At 64.2% G+C, this 19,184-nt stretch overlaps 1 long non-coding RNA gene across 2 annotated transcripts in view; it reads right to left on the reverse strand.

Moving 5' to 3' along the window:
* LOC139358567 (uncharacterized) overlaps positions 1 to 17,969 on the reverse strand; it is a 29,790-nt gene extending 11,821 nt beyond the window's left edge. The window contains exons 1-5 of one of the 2 annotated variants that reach the window (XR_011613714.1): positions 17,847 to 17,969; positions 13,914 to 14,041; positions 9,982 to 10,109; positions 6,082 to 6,171; positions 2,117 to 2,244 (exon numbers count right to left, since the gene is read on the reverse strand). This is a non-coding gene — a long non-coding RNA (uncharacterized lncRNA). Of the gene's footprint in view, positions 1 to 2,116; positions 2,245 to 6,043; positions 6,172 to 9,981; positions 10,110 to 13,913; positions 14,042 to 17,846 lie in introns of both variants that reach the window. The other variant, XR_011613713.1, reaches the window with a different exon arrangement.
* Positions 17,970 to 19,184: the final 1,215 nt, after the last annotated feature.

Here is a 19,184-nt window from a genome sequence, read left to right on the forward strand (position 1 = left end):
TATCTAAGAACCAAGGACAAAGCCAGGCCCAGAGCAGGGCCAGGACAGGTACCTGGCAGGGCTAGGGTCTGGGACAGGGCCATGGCAGGGCCAGGGCCACAACCAGGTCTGTGCTATGGCCAGGTCCAGCACAGTGCCCAGGCAAGGCTAGGGTGAAGGCCAAAGTAGGGCCAGCGCAGGGTCAAAGCTAGAGTAGGGCCAAGGCAGGACCAGGGCAGGCAAGGCAGGGCCAGGAGAGCATAGGGCCAAGGCAGGGCAGGGCCAGGACAGTGCCAAGACCTGAGCAGGGCCAGGGAACAGCCAGGGCAGGGACAGGGCCATGGCCATGGCCTGGGCAGGACCAGGTTCGGGACAGGAGCAAAACAAGGGCAACAACAGTGCAGGTTCTTGGCACAGCCAGGCTCCAGGACAGTGTCAGGGCAGGGCCAAGGCAGGGTCTGGGCCATGGGAAGACGAGCAACAGGGCTGGGGCTTTTCCAGTGACAGGACTAGAGTCAGGGCAAGGGCCAGGGCAGTGCAAGGCCAGGGTAGGGTCAGGCATTTCACGGTCACGGCCAGGGGAGAACCAGGGCAAGGTCTGAAGCACGGCAGGGCCAGGGCCAAGACAGGTCCAGGGCAGGTCCATGACAGGGCCAGGGGCTGCGTAAGGGCAAGGGCAGGGCCAGAGCAAGGTAAGGGTCAGGGCCAAGGCCAGGATAGGGACAGGGCAAGAAATATGGCAGGACCAAGGGCAATGCCAAGGCCAGGGCTGAGTCAGGGCAGGGCAGGGCATGGAATGGCCAGCGCAGGACACGACAAAAGGCGGTCCATAGAAACTGCAGGGCTGATGCCAGGAAAGGACCAGGCTAGTGCCAAGACTGAGGTAGTGTCATCGCATGCACAGGGCGGGGGCCAGGGCCGGAATCGAGCCAGGGCACAGCCAAGGCAGGGTAGGTAGGGCAGGGCAATGCCACAGCCGGATCAGTACTAGGACAGGGCAGAACAGGGTAGAACAGGGCAAGGTGATGGTAGGGGCAGGACAAGGACAGGCCAAGGGAGAGCCAGGTCACTCCAGGGCCAGGACACCTCCAAGTCCACTTCAGGGCCAGGGCTATGAAGGACAAAGGCCAGGGCCAGGGTCAGGGCCAGGTCTGGGCTAGGGCCAGGTCCAGAGCAGGGCCTAGCGAAGACGAGGGTGACGAACTAGGTAGGGCCAGGGCAGGCTCATGACACATCCAGTGCATGGCAGGGTAGGGTGGTGGCAAGACCAGGGGCAGACCACTGCCAACTCAGGGCCAGGGAAAGGCCATGGCCAGGGCACAGCCAGGAAAGGGTCTGGGCCAGGGCCATGGCAGAGTCGGGCCAAGTCCTTGACAGGACCAGGTTCCAGGCCAGGGCCAGGGCAGAGGCAGGGGCAGGGTCTGGATAAGGGCAAGGCCAGGGATACGGTAGGACCAGGGCTAGGGCCAGGGCCCGGGCTAAGCCAGAACAAGGCCAGGGCCAGGCCATAGTGAGGACGGGGCAAAGGCCAAGGCAGGGTCAGAGCAGGTCCAGGGAGAGGCCAGTGCCAGGCAGGGCCAGGGCACAACCACGGCAGTGTAAGGCAGGTCAATGGCACCACTGAGCCATGACAGGGCAAAGTCAGTGCCAGGAGAGGGCGCAATAGGCAGGGCCACGGTGGGGCCAGGGCAGGGATGGGACAAGGCAGGGCCAGAACAAATCTGGGCCAGGACACGTCCAAGGCCAGGTCAAGGCCAGAACAGGAGCAGGACCATGACCACTAGCAGGGCCAGTGCCACGACAGGACCAGGGTCAGGACAAGAGGCAGGGCCAGAGCCAAGGCCGGGCCAGCACAGGTTCAGGGAAAGGCCAGTGAAAAGGCAAAACCAGGATGGGATCGGAGCAGGGCAGGGCCGAGACAGTCCAGGTAACAGTAGGGCAGGGCCAGGGCAAGGCAGGGCAGTACAGGGCCAGGTCCACGGCAGTGGCAGGGCAAAGCCAGGCCCATTGCCAATGCAACAGCCCACCCTACAAGGCTTCTACCACCTGGCCACTGCCGCAGCCCGGCCATCGCTGTAAGCCTCACCCCCAACCCTGGCTGCAGCCGCCTGACCTCCTAGCGTGGTCACTCTCCTACCGTTCCAGCACGCTGCAGTCTCCGTCACTGCCACCCACCCTCAGCGAGGCAAGCCGTGGTGTCACAGGCTCCAGGTGTCTCCTCCTCCTCCTGGCACAGAGCAGCTGGGCGGGCAAAGCCACAAAAGCCTAGAGGAAGATGCCAGGGGTGGTAGCATTAAGAGCCTCAACTTAACACCCTTCCCTGGCCCTGCCACTGCCCTGGCCCTTCCCATCTTCAGGTCTTACCAAGGCCCTACCCTGGTCCTGACCCTGCCCTGGCCTGGTCCTGACCCTGTCCCCCTACCCCAGAGAAGTGGAAGGGCAGAGCCAGGGAAGGGCCGGGGCAAATAAGGGACAGGGCACATCCAAATCCAAGAAAACGCCAGGGCCATGACAGAGCCAGGGCGAGTCCTTGGCAAGGCCACGTTCCAGGCCAGGGCCAGGAAAGGGTCAAGGCAGGGTCACTGTATGGCCAAGGTCCAGGTCAAAGCCAGAGCAGTGGCAGGGGCAGGCCTGCATAAGGGCAGGACCAGGGCCAGGGCCAGGGCTGTGCCAGGACAGAACAAGAGCAGTGCCAGGCAGGACCAGAGCCAGGCATTAGAGAGAGTAGGGCAAATGCCAAGGCAAGGCCAGGGCAGTGCCAGGGCTGAGGCAAGGTCAGGGAAGGTCCAGGGCTGACTCAGTGCTAGAACCAAGACAAGAGCAAAGGCCGGGGCAGATCTAGGGCACAAGCAAGGCAGACTAGGGCAGGGCAATAGCAAGACCAGGCAATAGCAGGGCCAGCCCAGGATAGAACAGGGTACAGGCAGGGCAGGGCCAGGGCCACAGCTGGGGCAGGACAAGGACCAGGATCAGAGTCCAGGCCAGGGCAAGGGTATGGCCAGGGCAGAGGTACAGCCAGAGGCAGGGTATAGGCAGGGCCAAGGCAGGTCCATTGCAGGGCCGGGGTTCAGACCAGGGCCGGGGCAGGGCCGGGGCAGGGCCAGGGCCAGGGCCAGGGCCAGGACCAGGAAAGGGCAATGTCAGGAACACGGCCATGGCCAACTTGGCTAGAGCCAGGACAGAGACAGGGTCAGGGGTGTGTGGGGCCAGAATAGCATGCCAGGGTAGGGCCAGGGCAAATTAGGGCCAGGACAGGGTCAGGAGGAGGACTGGGCCAGGGTATGGCCTTAAGTAGCCAAGAGCCAGGTCCAGGGTCCATGCCAGTGCCAGCGCCGGCCCAGGGCAGGGGCAGGGCCATGGCCAGGTCTGGGACAAGGCTGGGGCAGGGTCAAGTTCTCGCTCAGGGTAAGCACAAGACCAGGGCAGAGCCAGGGAAGGGGCAGGGCCATGGTAGGGCCAGGAGAGGGACGCGCGAAGGCAGAGCAAGATTAAACCAGGGACAGGATACCTTCAAATCCACTTCAGGGCCAGGGTCAGGCCAGGGCCAGGGCCAGGGCCAGGACAGGGCCAAGACAGGGCCAGGGCCAGGACTGTTAGGATCATTGGCAGGGCCGGGGCCATGGCACGACCAGGGTCAGGAGCAGTGGTCAATGCCGGGCCAAGGCCAGAGCAAGGACCAGGTTTGCACTAGGGCCAGTGTGAGGGCGAAGGGGTCAGGGCGGGGACAAAGGCAGGGCAGAGCCAGGGCAGGGTGGAGCAGGCCCAGGGTAGCACTGGGTAAAGGCAGGGCATGACCAACCAGGGCAGGTCTATGGCTGTGGCAGGGCCAGGGCCAGGGCCAGGGCCAAGGCAGGGCCAAGACAGTGACAGCTCCAGGGCAGGGCCGGGGTTAGGACCACGGACATGTCCAAGGCCAGTGCCAGGGCAAGGGCAGTGGCAGCGGCAGGGCCAGGGTCATCTAAGAACCAAGGACAAAGCCAGGCCCAGAGCAGGGCCAGGACAGGTACCTGGCAGGGCTAGGGTCTGGGACAGGGCCATGGCAGGGCCAGGGCCACAACCAGGTCTGTGCTATGGCCAGGTCCAGCACAGTGCCCAGGCAAGGCTAGGGTGAAGGCCAAAGTAGGGCCAGCGCAGGGTCAAAGCTAGAGTAGGGCCAAGGCAGGACCAGGGCAGGCAAGGCAGGGCCAGGAGAGCATAGGGCCAAGGCAGGGCAGGGCCAGGACAGTGCCAAGACCTGAGCAGGGCCAGGGAACAGCCAGGGCAGGGACAGGGCCATGGCCATGGCCTGGGCAGGACCAGGTTCGGGACAGGAGCAAAACAAGGGCAACAACAGTGCAGGTTCTTGGCACAGCCAGGCTCCAGGACAGTGTCAGGGCAGGGCCAAGGCAGGGTCTGGGCCATGGGAAGACGAGCAACAGGGCTGGGGCTTTTCCAGTGACAGGACTAGAGTCAGGGCAAGGGCCAGGGCAGTGCAAGGCCAGGGTAGGGTCAGGCATTTCACGGTCACGGCCAGGGGAGAACCAGGGCAAGGTCTGAAGCACGGCAGGGCCAGGGCCAAGACAGGTCCAGGGCAGGTCCATGACAGGGCCAGGGGCTGCGTAAGGGCAAGGGCAGGGCCAGAGCAAGGTAAGGGTCAGGGCCAAGGCCAGGATAGGGACAGGGCAAGAAATATGGCAGGACCAAGGGCAATGCCAAGGCCAGGGCTGAGTCAGGGCAGGGCAGGGCATGGAATGGCCAGCGCAGGACACGACAAAAGGCGGTCCATAGAAACTGCAGGGCTGATGCCAGGAAAGGACCAGGCTAGTGCCAAGACTGAGGTAGTGTCATCGCATGCACAGGGCGGGGCCAGGGCCGGAATCGAGCCAGGGCACAGCCAAGGCAGGGTAGGTAGGGCAGGGCAATGCCACAGCCGGATCAGTACTAGGACAGGGCAGAACAGGGTAGAACAGGGCAAGGTGATGGTAGGGGCAGGACAAGGACAGGCCAAGGGAGAGCCAGGTCACTCCAGGGCCAGGACACCTCCAAGTCCACTTCAGGGCCAGGGCTATGAAGGACCAGGGCCAGGGTCAGGGCCAGGTCTGGGCTAGGGCCAGGTCCAGAGCAGGGCCTAGCGAAGACGAGGGTGACGAACTAGGTAGGGCCAGGGCAGGCTCATGACACATCCAGTGCATGGCAGGGTAGGGTGGTGGCAAGACCAGGGGCAGACCACTGCCAACTCAGGGCCAGGGAAAGGCCATGGCCAGGGCACAGCCAGGAAAGGGTCTGGGCCAGGGCCATGGCAGAGTCGGGCCAAGTCCTTGACAGGACCAGGTTCCAGGCCAGGGCCAGGGCAGAGGCAGGGGCAGGGTCTGGATAAGGGCAAGGCCAGGGATACGGTAGGACCAGGGCTAGGGCCAGGGCCCGGGCTAAGCCAGAACAAGGCCAGGGCCAGGCCATAGTGAGGACGGGGCAAAGGCCAAGGCAGGGTCAGAGCAGGTCCAGGGAGAGGCCAGTGCCAGGCAGGGCCAGGGCACAACCACGGCAGTGTAAGGCAGGTCAATGGCACCACTGAGCCATGACAGGGCAAAGTCAGTGCCAGGAGAGGGCGCAACAGGCAGGGCCACGGTGGGGCCAGGGCAGGGATGGGACAAGGCAGGGCCAGAACAAATCTGGGCCAGGACACGTCCAAGGCCAGGTCAAGGCCAGAACAGGAGCAGGACCATGACCACTAGCAGGGCCAGTGCCACGACAGGACCAGGGTCAGGACAAGAGGCAGGGCCAGAGCCAAGGCCGGGCCAGCACAGGTTCAGGGAAAGGCCAGTGAAAAGGCAAAACCAGGATGGGATCGGAGCAGGGCAGGGCCGAGACAGTCCAGGTAACAGTAGGGCAGGGCCAGGGCAAGGCAGGGCAGTACAGGGCCAGGTCCACGGCAGTGGCAGGGCAAAGCCAGGCCCATTGCCAATGCAACAGCCCACCCTACAAGGCTTCTACCACCTGGCCACTGCCGCAGCCCGGCCATCGCTGTAAGCCTCACCCCCAACCCTGGCTGCAGCCGCCTGACCTCCTAGCGTGGTCACTCTCCTACCGTTCCAGCACGCTGCAGTCTCCGTCACTGCCACCCACCCTCAGCGAGGCAAGCCGTGGTGTCACAGGCTCCAGGTGTCTCCTCCTCCTCCTGGCACAGAGCAGCTGGGCGGGCAAAGCCACAAAAGCCTAGAGGAAGATGCCAGGGGTGGTAGCATTAAGAGCCTCAAATTAACACCCTTCCCTGGCCCTGCCACTGCCCTGGCCCTTCCCATCTTCAGGTCTTACCAAGGCCCTACCCTGGTCCTGACCCTGCCCTGGCCTGGTCCTGACCCTGTCCCCCTACCCCAGAGAAGTGGAAGGGCAGAGCCAGGGAAGGGCCGGGGCAAATAAGGGACAGGGCACATCCAAATCCAAGAAAACGCCAGGGCCATGACAGAGCCAGGGCGAGTCCTTGGCAAGGCCACGTTCCAGGCCAGGGCCAGGAAAGGGTCAAGGCAGGGTCACTGTATGGCCAAGGTCCAGGTCAAAGCCAGAGCAGTGGCAGGGGCAGGCCTGCATAAGGGCAGGACCAGGGCCAGGGCCAGGGCTGTGCCAGGACAGAACAAGAGCAGTGCCAGGCAGGACCAGAGCCAGGCATTAGAGAGAGTAGGGCAAATGCCAAGGCAAGGCCAGGGCAGTGCCAGGGCTGAGGCAAGGTCAGGGAAGGTCCAGGGCTGACTCAGTGCTAGAACCAAGACAAGAGCAAAGGCCGGGGCAGATCTAGGGCACAAGCAAGGCAGACTAGGGCAGGGCAATAGCAAGACCAGGCAATAGCAGGGCCAGCCCAGGATAGAACAGGGTACAGGCAGGGCAGGGCCAGGGCCACAGCTGGGGCAGGACAAGGACCAGGATCAGAGTCCAGGCCAGGGCAAGGGTATGGCCAGGGCAGAGGTACAGCCAGAGGCAGGGTATAGGCAGGGCCAAGGCAGGTCCATTGCAGGGCCGGGGTTCAGACCAGGGCCGGGGCAGGGCCGGGGCAGGGCCAGGGCCAGGGCCAGGGCCAGGGCCAGGACCAGGAAAGGGCAATGTCAGGAACACGGCCATGGCCAACTTGGCTAGAGCCAGGACAGAGACAGGGTCAGGGGTGTGTGGGGCCAGAATAGCATGCCAGGGTAGGGCCAGGGCAAATTAGGGCCAGGACATGGTCAGGAGGAGGACTGGGCCAGGGTATGGCCTTAAGTAGCCAAGAGCCAGGTCCAGGGTCCATGCCAGTGCCAGCGCCGGCCCAGGGCAGGGGCAGGGCCATGGCCAGGTCTGGGACAAGGCTGGGGCAGGGTCAAGTTCTCGCTCAGGGTAAGCACAAGACCAGGGCAGAGCCAGGGAAGGGGCAGGGCCATGGTAGGGCCAGGAGAGGGACGCGCGAAGGCAGAGCAAGATTAAACCAGGGACAGGATACCTTCAAATCCACTTCAGGGCCAGGGTCAGGCCAGGGCCAGGGCCAGGGCCAGGACAGGGCCAAGACAGGGCCAGGGCCAGGACTGTTAGGATCATTGGCAGGGCCAGGGCCATGGCACGACCAGGGTCAGGAGCAGTGGTCAAGGCCGGGCCAAGGCCAGAGCAAGGACCAGGTTTGCACTAGGGCCAGTGTGAGGGCGAAGGGGTCAGGGCGGGGACAAAGGCAGGGCAGAGCCAGGGCAGGGTGGAGCAGGCCCAGGGTAGCACTGGGTAAAGGCAGGGCATGACCAACCAGGGCAGGTCTATGGCTGTGGCAGGGCCAGGGCCAGGGCCAGGGCCAAGGCAGGGCCAAGACAGTGACAGCTCCAGGGCAGGGCCGGGGTTAGGACCACGGACATGTCCAAGGCCAGTGCCAGGGCAAGGGCAGTGGCAGCGGCAGGGCCAGGGTCATCTAAGAACCAAGGACAAAGCCAGGCCCAGAGCAGGGCCAGGACAGGTACCTGGCAGGGCTAGGGTCTGGGACAGGGCCATGGCAGGGCCAGGGCCACAACCAGGTCTGTGCTATGGCCAGGTCCAGCACAGTGCCCAGGCAAGGCTAGGGTGAAGGCCAAAGTAGGGCCAGCGCAGGGTCAAAGCTAGAGTAGGGCCAAGGCAGGACCAGGGCAGGCAAGGCAGGGCCAGGAGAGCATAGGGCCAAGGCAGGGCAGGGCCAGGACAGTGCCAAGACCTGAGCAGGGCCAGGGAACAGCCAGGGCAGGGACAGGGCCATGGCCATGGCCTGGGCAGGACCAGGTTCGGGACAGGAGCAAAACAAGGGCAACAACAGTGCAGGTTCTTGGCACAGCCAGGCTCCAGGACAGTGTCAGGGCAGGGCCAAGGCAGGGTCTGGGCCATGGGAAGACGAGCAACAGGGCTGGGGCTTTTCCAGTGACAGGACTAGAGTCAGGGCAAGGGCCAGGGCAGTGCAAGGCCAGGGTAGGGTCAGGCATTTCACGGTCACGGCCAGGGGAGAACCAGGGCAAGGTCTGAAGCACGGCAGGGCCAGGGCCAAGACAGGTCCAGGGCAGGTCCATGACAGGGCCAGGGGCTGCGTAAGGGCAAGGGCAGGGCCAGAGCAAGGTAAGGGTCAGGGCCAAGGCCAGGATAGGGACAGGGCAAGAAATATGGCAGGACCAAGGGCAATGCCAAGGCCAGGGCTGAGTCAGGGCAGGGCAGGGCATGGAATGGCCAGCGCAGGACACGACAAAAGGCGGTCCATAGAAACTGCAGGGCTGATGCCAGGAAAGGACCAGGCTAGTGCCAAGACTGAGGTAGTGTCATCTCATGCACAGGGCGGGGCCAGGGCCGGAATCGAGCCAGGGCACAGCCAAGGCAGGGTAGGTAGGGCAGGGCAATGCCACAGCCGGATCAGTACTAGGACAGGGCAGAACAGGGTAGAACAGGGCAAGGTGATGGTAGGGGCAGGACAAGGACAGGCCAAGGGAGAGCCAGGTCACTCCAGGGCCAGGACACCTCCAAGTCCACTTCAGGGCCAGGGCTATGAAGGACAAAGGCCAGGGCCAGGGTCAGGGCCAGGTCTGTGCTAGGGCCAGGTCCAGAGCAGGGCCTAGCGAAGACGAGGGTGACGAACTAGGTAGGGCCAGGGCAGGCTCATGACACATCCAGTGCATGGCAGGGTAGGGTGGTGGCAAGACCAGGGGCAGACCACTGCCAACTCAGGGCCAGGGAAAGGCCATGGCCAGGGCACAGCCAGGAAAGGGTCTGGGCCAGGGCCATGGCAGAGTCGGGCCAAGTCCTTGACAGGACCAGGTTCCAGGCCAGGGCCAGGGCAGAGGCAGGGGCAGGGTCTGGATAAGGGCAAGGCCAGGGATACGGTAGGACCAGGGCTAGGGCCAGGGCCCGGGCTAAGCCAGAACAAGGCCAGGGCCAGGCCATAGTGAGGACGGGGCAAAGGCCAAGGCAGGGTCAGAGCAGGTCCAGGGAGAGGCCAGTGCCAGGCAGGGCCAGGCACAACCACGGCAGTGTAAGGCAGGTCAATGGCACCACTGAGCCATGACAGGGCAAAGTCAGTGCCAGGAGAGGGCGCAACAGGCAGGGCCACGGTGGGGCCAGGGCAGGGATGGGACAAGGCAGGGCCAGAACAAATCTGGGCCAGGACACGTCCAAGGCCAGGTCAAGGCCAGAACAGGAGCAGGACCATGACCACTAGCAGGGCCAGTGCCACGACAGGACCAGGGTCAGGACAAGAGGCAGGGCCAGAGCCAAGGCCGGGCCAGCACAGGTTCAGGGAAAGGCCAGTGAAAAGGCAAAACCAGGATGGGATCGGAGCAGGGCAGGGCCGAGACAGTCCAGGTAACAGTAGGGCAGGGCCAGGGCAAGGCAGGGCAGTACAGGGCCAGGTCCACGGCAGTGGCAGGGCAAAGCCAGGCCCATTGCCAATGCAACAGCCCACCCTACAAGGCTTCTACCACCTGGCCACTGCCGCAGCCCGGCCATCGCTGTAAGCCTCACCCCCAACCCTGGCTGCAGCCGCCTGACCTCCTAGCGTGGTCACTCTCCTACCGTTCCAGCACGCTGCAGTCTCCGTCACTGCCACCCACCCTCAGCGAGGCAAGCCGTGGTGTCACAGGCTCCAGGTGTCTCCTCCTCCTCCTGGCACAGAGCAGCTGGGCGGGCAAAGCCACAAAAGCCTAGAGGAAGATGCCAGGGGTGGTAGCATTAAGAGCCTCAACTTAACACCCTTCCCTGGCCCTGCCACTGCCCTGGCCCTTCCCATCTTCAGGTCTTACCAAGGCCCTACCCTGGTCCTGACCCTGCCCTGGCCTGGTCCTGACCCTGTCCCCCTACCCCAGAGAAGTGGAAGGGCAGAGCCAGGGAAGGGCCGGGGCAAATAAGGGACAGGGCACATCCAAATCCAAGAAAACGCCAGGGCCATGACAGAGCCAGGGCGAGTCCTTGGCAAGGCCACGTTCCAGGCCAGGGCCAGGAAAGGGTCAAGGCAGGGTCACTGTATGGCCAAGGTCCAGGTCAAAGCCAGAGCAGTGGCAGGGGCAGGCCTGCATAAGGGCAGGACCAGGGCCAGGGCCAGGGCTGTGCCAGGACAGAACAAGAGCAGTGCCAGGCAGGACCAGAGCCAGGCATTAGAGAGAGTAGGGCAAATGCCAAGGCAAGGCCAGGGCAGTGCCAGGGCTGAGGCAAGGTCAGGGAAGGTCCAGGGCTGACTCAGTGCTAGAACCAAGACAAGAGCAAAGGCCGGGGCAGATCTAGGGCACAAGCAAGGCAGACTAGGGCAGGGCAATAGCAAGACCAGGCAATAGCAGGGCCAGCCCAGGATAGAACAGGGTACAGGCAGGGCAGGGCCAGGGCCACAGCTGGGGCAGGACAAGGACCAGGATCAGAGTCCAGGCCAGGGCAAGGGTATGGCCAGGGCAGAGGTACAGCCAGAGGCAGGGTATAGGCAGGGCCAAGGCAGGTCCATTGCAGGGCCGGGGTTCAGACCAGGGCCGGGGCAGGGCCGGGGCAGGGCCAGGGCCAGGGCCAGGGCCAGGGCCAGGACCAGGAAAGGGCAATGTCAGGAACACGGCCATGGCCAACTTGGCTAGAGCCAGGACAGAGACAGGGTCAGGGGTGTGTGGGGCCAGAATAGCATGCCAGGGTAGGGCCAGGGCAAATTAGGGCCAGGACAGGGTCAGGAGGAGGACTGGGCCAGGGTATGGCCTTAAGTAGCCAAGAGCCAGGTCCAGGGTCCATGCCAGTGCCAGCGCCGGCCCAGGGCAGGGGCAGGGCCATGGCCAGGTCTGGGACAAGGCTGGGCAGGGTCAAGTTCTCGCTCAGGGTAAGCACAAGACCAGGGCAGAGCCAGGGAAGGGGCAGGGCCATGGTAGGGCCAGGAGAGGGACGCGCGAAGGCAGAGCAAGATTAAACCAGGGACAGGATACCTTCAAATCCACTTCAGGGCCAGGGTCAGGCCAGGGCCAGGGCCAGGGCCAGGACAGGGCCAAGACAGGGCCAGGGCCAGGACTGTTAGGATCATTGGCAGGGCCGGGGCCATGGCACGACCAGGGTCAGGAGCAGTGGTCAATGCCGGGCCAAGGCCAGAGCAAGGACCAGGTTTGCACTAGGGCCAGTGTGAGGGCGAAGGGGTCAGGGCGGGGACAAAGGCAGGGCAGAGCCAGGGCAGGGTGGAGCAGGCCCAGGGTAGCACTGGGTAAAGGCAGGGCATGACCAACCAGGGCAGGTCTATGGCTGTGGCAGGGCCAGGGCCAGGGCCAGGGCCAAGGCAGGGCCAAGACAGTGACAGCTCCAGGGCAGGGCCGGGGTTAGGACCACGGACATGTCCAAGGCCAGTGCCAGGGCAAGGGCAGTGGCAGCGGCAGGGCCAGGGTCATCTAAGAACCAAGGACAAAGCCAGGCCCAGAGCAGGGCCAGGACAGGTACCTGGCAGGGCTAGGGTCTGGGACAGGGCCATGGCAGGGCCAGGGCCACAACCAGGTCTGTGCTATGGCCAGGTCCAGCACAGTGCCCAGGCAAGGCTAGGGTGAAGGCCAAAGTAGGGCCAGCGCAGGGTCAAAGCTAGAGTAGGGCCAAGGCAGGACCAGGGCAGGCAAGGCAGGGCCAGGAGAGCATAGGGCCAAGGCAGGGCAGGGCCAGGACAGTGCCAAGACCTGAGCAGGGCCAGGGAACAGCCAGGGCAGGGACAGGGCCATGGCCATGGCCTGGGCAGGACCAGGTTCGGGACAGAAGCAAAACAAGGGCAACAACAGTGCAGGTTCTTGGCACAGCCAGGCTCCAGGACAGTGTCAGGGCAGGGCCAAGGCAGGGTCTGGGCCATGGGAAGACGAGCAACAGGGCTGGGGCTTTTCCAGTGACAGGACTAGAGTCAGGGCAAGGGCCAGGGCAGTGCAAGGCCAGGGTAGGGTCAGGCATTTCACGGTCACGGCCAGGGGAGAACCAGGGCAAGGTCTGAAGCACGGCAGGGCCAGGGCCAAGACAGGTCCAGGGCAGGTCCATGACAGGGCCAGGGGCTGCGTAAGGGCAAGGGCAGGGCCAGAGCAAGGTAAGGGTCAGGACCAAGGCCAGGATAGGGACAGGGCAAGAAATATGGCAGGACCAAGGGCAATGCCAAGGCCAGGGCTGAGTCAGGGCAGGGCAGGGCATGGAATGGCCAGCGCAGGACACGACAAAAGGCGGTCCATAGAAACTGCAGGGCTGATACCAGGAAAGGACCAGGCTAGTGCCAAGACTGAGGTAGTGTCATCGCATGCACAGGGCGGGGCCAGGGCCGGAATCGAGCCAGGGCACAGCCAAGGCAGGGTAGGTAGGGCAGGGCAATGCCACAGCCGGATCAGTACTAGGACAGGGCAGAACAGGGTAGAACAGGGCAAGGTGATGGTAGGGGCAGGACAAGGACAGGCCAAGGGAGAGCCAGGTCACTCCAGGGCCAGGACACCTCCAAGTCCACTTCAGGGCCAGGGCTATGAAGGACCAGGGCCAGGGTCAGGGCCAGGTCTGGGCTAGGGCCAGGTCCAGAGCAGGGCCTAGCGAAGACGAGGGTGACGAACTAGGTAGGGCCAGGGCAGGCTCATGACACATCCAGTGCATGGCAGGGTAGGGTGGTGGCAAGACCAGGGGCAGACCACTGCCAACTCAGGGCCAGGGAAAGGCCATGGCCAGGGCACAGCCAGGAAAGGGTCTGGGCCAGGGCCATGGCAGAGTCGGGCCAAGTCCTTGACAGGACCAGGTTCCAGGCCAGGGCCAGGGCAGAGGCAGGGGCAGGGTCTGGATAAGGGCAAGGCCAGGGATACGGTAGGACCAGGGCTAGGGCCAGGGCCCGGGCTAAGCCAGAACAAGGCCAGGGCCAGGCCATAGTGAGGACGGGGCAAAGGCCAAGGCAGGGTCAGAGCAGGTCCAGGGAGAGGCCAGTGCCAGGCAGGGCCAGGGCACAACCACGGCAGTGTAAGGCAGGTCAATGGCACCACTGAGCCATGACAGGGCAAAGTCAGTGCCAGGAGAGGGCGCAACAGGCAGGGCCACGGTGGGGCCAGGGCAGGGATGGGACAAGGCAGGGCCAGAACAAATCTGGGCCAGGACACGTCCAAGGCCAGGTCAAGGCCAGAACAGGAGCAGGACCATGACCACTAGCAGGGCCAGTGCCACGACAGGACCAGGGTCAGGACAAGAGGCAGGGCGGAAGCCAAGGCCGGGCCAGCACAGGTTCAGGGAAAGGCCAGTGAAAAGGCAAAACCAGGATGGGATCGGAGCAGGGCAGGGCCGAGACAGTCCAGGTAACAGTAGGGCAGGGCCAGGGCAAGGCAGGGCAGTACAGGGCCAGGTCCACGGCAGTGGCAGGGCAAAGCCAGGCCCATTGCCAATGCAACAGCCCACCCTACAAGGCTTCTACCACCTGGCCACTGCCGCAGCCCGGCCATCGCTGTAAGCCTCACCCCCAACCCTGGCTGCAGCCGCCTGACCTCCTAGCGTGGTCACTCTCCTACCGTTCCAGCACGCTGCAGTCTCCGTCACTGCCACCCACCCTCAGCGAGGCAAGCCGTGGTGTCACAGGCTCCAGGTGTCTCCTCCTCCTCCTGGCACAGAGCAGCTGGGCGGGCAAAGCCACAAAAGCCTAGAGGAAGATGCCAGGGGTGGTAGCATTAAGAGCCTCAACTTAACACCCTTCCCTGGCCCTGCCACTGCCCTGGCCCTTCCCATCTTCAGGTCTTACCAAGGCCCTACCCTGGTCCTGACCCTGCCCTGGCCTGGTCCTGACCCTGTCCCCCTACCCCAGAGAAGTGGAAGGGCAGAGCCAGGGAAGGGCCGGGGCAAATAAGGGACAGGGCACATCCAAATCCAAGAAAACGCCAGGGCCATGACAGAGCCAGGGCGAGTCCTTGGCAAGGCCACGTTCCAGGCCAGGGCCAGGAAAGGGTCAAGGCAGGGTCACTGTATGGCCAAGGTCCAGGTCAAAGCCAGAGCAGTGGCAGGGGCAGGCCTGCATAAGGGCAGGACCAGGGCCAGGGCCAGGGCTGTGCCAGGACAGAACAAGAGCAGTGCCAGGCAGGACCAGAGCCAGGCATTAGAGAGAGTAGGGCAAATGCCAAGGCAAGGCCAGGGCAGTGCCAGGGCTGAGGCAAGGTCAGGGAAGGTCCAGGGCTGACTCAGTGCTAGAACCAAGACAAGAGCAAAGGCCGGGGCAGATCTAGGGCACAAGCAAGGCAGACTAGGGCAGGGCAATAGCAAGACCAGGCAATAGCAGGGCCAGCCCAGGATAGAACAGGGTACAGGCAGGGCAGGGCCAGGGCCACAGCTGGGGCAGGACAAGGACCAGGATCAGAGTCCAGGCCAGGGCAAGGGTATGGCCAGGGCAGAGGTACAGCCAGAGGCAGGGTATAGGCAGGGCCAAGGCAGGTCCATTGCAGGGCCGGGGTTCAGACCAGGGCCGGGGCAGGGCCGGGGCAGGGCCAGGGCCAGGGCCAGGGCCAGGGCCAGGACCAGGAAAGGGCAATGTCAGGAACACGGCCATGGCCAACTTGGCTAGAGCCAGGACAGAGACAGGGTCAGGGGTGTGTGGGGCCAGAATAGCATGCCAGGGTAGGGCCAGGGCAAATTAGGGCCAGGACAGGGTCAGGAGGAGGACTGGGCCAGGGTATGGCCTTAAGTAGCCAAGAGCCAGGTCCAGGGTCCATGCCAGTGCCAGCGCCGGCCCAGGGCAGGGGCAGGGCCATGGCCAGGTCTGGGACAAGGCTGGGGCAGGGTCAAGTTCTCGCTCAGGGTAAGCACAAGACCAGGGCAGAGCCAGGGAAGGGGCAGGGCCATGGTAGGGCCAGGAGAGGGACGCGCGAAGGCAGAGCAAGATTAAACCAGGGACAGGATACCTTCAAATCCACTTCAGGGCCAGGGTCAGGCCAGGGCCAGGGCCAGGGCCAGGACAGGGCCAAGACAGGGCCAGGGCCAGGACTGTTAGGATCATTGGCAGGGCCAGGGCCATGGCACGACCAGGGTCAGGAGCAGTGGTCAAGGCCGGGCCAAGGCCAGAGCAAGGACCAGGTTTGCACTAGGGCCAGTGTGAGGGCGAAGGGGTCAGGGCGGGGACAAAGGCAGGGCAGAGCCAGGGCAGGGTGGAGCAGGCCCAGGGTAGCACTGGGTAAAGGCAGGGCATGACCAACCAGGGCAGGTCTATGGCTGTGGCAGGGCCAGGGCCAGGGCCAGGGCCAAGGCAGGGCCAAGACAGTGACAGCTCCAGGGCAGGGCCGGGGTTAGGACCACGGACATGTCCAAGGCCAGTGCCAGGGCAAGGGCAGTGGCAGCGGCAGGGCCAGGGTCATCTAAGAACCAAGGACAAAGCCAGGCCCAGAGCAGGGCCAGGACAGGTACCTGGCAGGGCTAGGGTCTGGGACAGGGCCATGGCAGGGCCAGGGCCACAACCAGGTCTGTGCTATGGCCAGGTCCAGCACAGTGCCCAGGCAAGGCTAGGGTGAAGGCCAAAGTAGGGCCAGCGCAGGGTCAAAGCTAGAGTAGGGCCAAGGCAGGACCAGGGCAGGCAAGGCAGGGCCAGGAGAGCATAGGGCCAAGGCAGGGCAGGGCCAGGACAGTGCCAAGACCTGAGCAGGGCCAGGGAACAGCCAGGGCAGGGACAGGGCCATGGCCATGGCCTGGGCAGGACCAGGTTCGGGACAGGAGCAAAACAAGGGCAACAACAGTGCAGGTTCTTGGCACAGCCAGGCTCCAGGACAGTGTCAGGGCAGGGCCAAGGCAGGGTCTGGGCCATGGGAAGACGAGCAACAGGGCTGGGGCTTTTCCAGTGACAGGACTAGAGTCAGGGCAAGGGCCAGGGCAGTGCAAGGCCAGGGTAGGGTCAGGCATTTCACGGTCACGGCCAGGGGAGAACCAGGGCAAGGTCTGAAGCACGGCAGGGCCAGGGCCAAGACAGGTCCAGGGCAGGTCCATGACAGGGCCAGGGGCTGCGTAAGGGCAAGGGCAGGGCCAGAGCAAGGTAAGGGTCAGGACCAAGGCCAGGATAGGGACAGGGCAAGAAATATGGCAGGACCAAGGGCAATGCCAAGGCCAGGGCTGAGTCAGGGCAGGGCAGGGCATGGAATGGCCAGCGCAGGACACGACAAAAGGCGGTCCATAGAAACTGCAGGGCTGATACCAGGAAAGGACCAGGCTAGTGCCAAGACTGAGGTAGTGTCATCGCATGCACAGGGCGGGGCCAGGGCCGGAATCGAGCCAGGGCACAGCCAAGGCAGGGTAGGTAGGGCAGGGCAATGCCACAGCCGGATCAGTACTAGGACAGGGCAGAACAGGGTAGAACAGGGCAAGGTGATGGTAGGGGCAGGACAAGGACAGGCCAAGGGAGAGCCAGGTCACTCCAGGGCCAGGACACCTCCAAGTCCACTTCAGGGCCAGGGCTATGAAGGACCAGGGCCAGGGTCAGGGCCAGGTCTGGGCTAGGGCCAGGTCCAGAGCAGGGCCTAGCGAAGACGAGGGTGACGAACTAGGTAGGGCCAGGGCAGGCTCATGACACATCCAGTGCATGGCAGGGTAGGGTGGTGGCAAGACCAGGGGCAGACCACTGCCAACTCAGGGCCAGGGAAAGGCCATGGCCAGGGCACAGCCAGGAAAGGGTCTGGGCCAGGGCCATGGCAGAGTCGGGCCAAGTCCTTGACAGGACCAGGTTCCAGGCCAGGGCCAGGGCAGAGGCAGGGGCAGGGTCTGGATAAGGGCAAGGCCAGGGATACGGTAGGACCAGGGCTAGGGCCAGGGCCCGGGCTAAGCCAGAACAAGGCCAGGGCCAGGCCATAGTGAGGACAGGGCAAAGGCCAAGGCAGGGTCAGAGCAGGTCCAGGGAGAGGCCAGTGCCAGGCAGGGCCAGGGCACAACCACGGCAGTGTAAGGCAGGTCAATGGCACCACTGAGCCATGACAGGGCAAAGTCAGTGCCAGGAGAGGGCGCAACAGGCAGGGCCACGGTGGGGCCAGGGCAGGGATGGGACAAGGCAGGGCCAGAACAAATCTGGGCCAGGACACGTCCAAGGCCAGGTCAAGGCCAGAACAGGAGCAGGACCATGACCACTAGCAGGGCCAGTGCCACGACAGGACCAGGGTCAGGACAAGAGGCAGGGCCAGAGCCAAGGCAGGGCCAGCACAGGTTCAGGGAAAGGCCAGTGAAAAGGCAAAACCAGGATGGGATCGGAGCAGGGCAGGGCCGAGACAGTCCAGGTAACAGTAGGGCAGGGCCAGGGCAAGGCAGGGCAGTACAGGGCCAGGTCCACGGCAGTGGCAGGGCAAAGCCAGGCCCATTGCCAATGCAACAGCCCACCCTACAAGGCTTCTACCACCTGGCCACTGCCGCAGCCCGGCCATCGCTGTAAGCCTCAACCCCAACCCTGGCTGCAGCCGCCTGACCTCCTAGCGTGGTCACTCTCCTACCGTTCCAGCACGCTGCAGTCTCCGTCACTGCCACCCACCCTCAGCGAGGCAAGCTGTGGTGTCACAGGCTCCAGGTGTCTCCTCCTCCTCCTGGCACAGAGCAGCTGGGCGGGCAAAGCCACAAAAGCCTAGAGGAAGATGCCAGGGGTGGTAGCATTAAGAGCCTCAACTTAACACCCTTCCCTGGCCCTGCCACTGCCCTGGCCCTTCCCATCTTCAGGTCTTACCAAGGCCCTACCCTGGTCCTGACCCTGCCCTGGCCTGGTCCTGACCGTGTCCCCCTACCCCAGAGAAGTGGAAGGGCAGAGCCAGGGAAGGGCCGGGGCAAATAAGGGACAGGGCACATCCAAATCCAAGAAAACGCCAGGGCCATGACAGAGCCAGGGCGAGTCCTTGGCAAGGCCACGTTCCAGGCCAGGGCCAGGAAAGGGTCAAGGCAGGGTCACTGTATGGCCAAGGTCCAGGTCAAAGCCAGAGCAGTGGCAGGGGCAGGCCTGCATAAGGGCAGGACCAGGGCCAGGGCCAGGGCTGTGCCAGGACAGAACAAGAGCAGTGCCAGGCAGGACCAGAGCCAGGCATTAGAGAGAGTAGGGCAAATGCCAAGGCAAGGCCAGGGCAGTGCCAGGGCTGAGGCAAGGTCAGGGAAGGTCCAGGGCTGACTCAGTGCTAGAACCAAGACAAGAGCAAAGGCCGGGGCAGATCTAGGGCACAAGCAAGGCAGACTAGGGCAGGGCAATAGCAAGACCAGGCAATAGCAGGGCCAGCCCAGGATAGAACAGGGTACAGGCAGGGCAGGGCCAGGGCCACAGCTGGGGCAGGACAAGGACCAGGATCAGAGTCCAGGCCAGGGCAAGGGTATGGCCAGGGCAGAGGTACAGCCAGAGGCAGGGTATAGGCAGGGCCAAGGCAGGTCCATTGCAGGGCCGGGGCAGGGCCAGGGCCAGGGCCAGGGCCAGGGCCAGGACCAGGAAAGGGCAATGTCAGGAACACGGCCATGGCCAACTTGGCTAGAGCCAGGACAGAGACAGGGTCAGGGGTGTGTGGGGCCAGAATAGCATGCCAGGGTAGGGCCAGGGCAAATTAGGGCCAGGACAGGGTCAGGAGGAGGACTGGGCCAGGGTATGGCCTTAAGTAGCCAAGAGCCAGGTCCAGGGTCCATGCCAGTGCCAGCGCCGGCCCAGGGCAGGGGCAGGGCCATGGCCAGGTCTGGGACAAGGCTGGGGCAGGGTCAAGTTCTCGCTCAGGGTAAGCACAAGACCAGGGCAGAGCCAGGGAAGGGGCAGGGCCATGGTAGGGCCAGGAGAGGGACGCGCGAAGGCAGAGCAAGATTAAACCAGG

This window comes from Macaca nemestrina, chromosome 15 (assembly GCF_043159975.1).
Source record: "Macaca nemestrina isolate mMacNem1 chromosome 15, mMacNem.hap1, whole genome shotgun sequence".
Classification (NCBI taxonomy): Eukaryota; Metazoa; Chordata; class Mammalia; order Primates; family Cercopithecidae; genus Macaca; species Macaca nemestrina.